Here is a 1950-nt window from a genome sequence, read left to right on the forward strand (position 1 = left end):
CAGATCATCAGCTTCATGAGCTAAGGACCAAATGTCTTGTCACTGTGTTCCCAGCCCTTCTGAAATCTGAGGCCAGGCGTGATTTAAGCTGCAGGACCGGCTCTGACAGGTGGGCGGGGCATGCCAAGGACCTATAGGGGGCGACATTGTCCCACATCACGTTTCTCTAAGGGCTTTTAAGGTTTAGCTCTAACCCTGCCAAACCATAATGAACCTGTAGTTTACAAGTAATTTATACAATATTAAGTTATCTAAAAGGTTAAAAAATAGGGAGGAATGATTAGTGATTACTTTTTTTTTTACCATAAAATGTAAAAATGGCCTCTATTTGGCCTAATCTTTAGACCATTCCTCTATTTTTTTCCATTTTTTTTCTTTTATTGAAAATAGATTCTTTTCTCATACATTATATTCTGATTGTAGTTTCCAGTCCTTCTACTCCTCCCTCCTACCCCATCCAATCCCTTTCTGACTCTCATTAGAGACAAATGGGCTTCGAAGAGATAACAACCAAATGTAACAGAATAAAATATAATAAGATACAGAAAAAAAAAAAAAAAACCCATCATTTTGAAATTGGACATGGCAACCCAACAGGAAGAAAAGAGTTCCAAGAGCAGGCACAAGAATCAGACGACCCTCTTATTCAAACACTCAGAAGTTCCATAAAAATACGAAGCCAGGCAGGGAGACAGAAAGGCCTCTGCGAAGCGGGTATTCAGGCTAGGAGGAAGTAGCTTTTAGGTCCGTTAGCACTGCAGCAAAGGCAGAGTTTGGGATCTCCCCCGGCCAGCTTGTTGCAGTTTTCTGGGACAAGTCATCTCCTAAGGAAGACCTAAAAAACTGGTACATAGACTTCAAGGGTCAACGGGCAGCAAAGGCCAATTGTTCATGGAAAACACCAGCCCGCTGCTGCAGTCTACTCAGCTTCGCATCCGGACAGAAGAAACACTGTCTCCAAAACCCCAAACTAATGATAACAACAACAATCCGGCTCCCATGTTTATCTCATCGGGTGTAAATCCGAGGAAGTACCCTCTCTGCACGGTGTTGAGGTTCTGGCTGAGATGGTGGGAATCCTTTGGCCAGGAGGATGTCTTTCCTTGAAAGAACCGGTGGAGACAACTGTAGCTAACAATGACAAAATGAAGACAGCCACTAAGCTGTATTCGGCCCTGACTTCCTGGCCTTGTGGAAGAGAGTTACAGCGGGGGTCCGTAAGCCCCACGGAGGAGCAGTCTGTCCAGGAATATCTGTGCTACCCAGCGACGGCCTGACAGCTCGCCTCACCGGCAGGAAGCCAAGCTCTGAAGTGGACTCTTCTAGCCAGCTTAAGCTTTCCATCGACAAGATGTCTTCTTCAGTGAAGCCTGTTGTGGATGGAGCCCGCTGCTGCCAAGCTCTGGACCCTCTCAGCCAATGACGTGGAGGATGACGACATGGGTCTCTGACTCGGGCTGCTAGATCCAGAAGATTTGAAGAAGCCGGACCCAGGCTCCCTGCAGCTGGGAAGGGAAGAGAAAACAGAGTCGTAGTCCTGAAAGAACTACACCTGTGGTCTTGCAGAAGCACCGGAAAGAGAGGGGTCAGAGGAGCAGAGCTCACAGCCTGTGCAAATTGCTACCTGGGCAGCGCTTTCTGCTGGGCCAACCGCCCCTTCCTTGGGATGCCAGCCTTCAAGCCTGGAGATCCGGTGCTCCTGAGCAATAGCAATCTCCAGGATGCCTAGGAGGAAGCTCAAGCACACACACCTCCTGCTCCTCCAGCCAATTTCTATCCCTCGGCTCCCGCCACTGCCTCCTCCCACCTCTGGGTTCAACCACTCTGAAAACCTTGGCCGGGAGAGGCTTGGAGCAAAGCGGAGCCCTGCCTCTTCACAGAATTAGGAGAAAGGGGTGTGCCCTGAGAAACTCCACTCCTGATGTTACAATGCTCACTCCCTCCACCCTT

General features: G+C 48.7%; 1 pseudogene; it reads left to right on the forward strand.

Moving 5' to 3' along the window:
• Positions 1 to 488: 488 nt before the first annotated feature.
• On the forward strand, positions 489 to 1729 carry LOC129681940 (anamorsin-like; annotated as a pseudogene).
• Positions 1730 to 1950: the final 221 nt, after the last annotated feature.

This window comes from Psammomys obesus, unplaced genomic scaffold (assembly GCF_907164565.1).
Source record: "Psammomys obesus unplaced genomic scaffold, mPsaObe1.curated_primary_1811, whole genome shotgun sequence".
NCBI classification, from domain to species: Eukaryota; Metazoa; Chordata; class Mammalia; order Rodentia; family Muridae; genus Psammomys; species Psammomys obesus.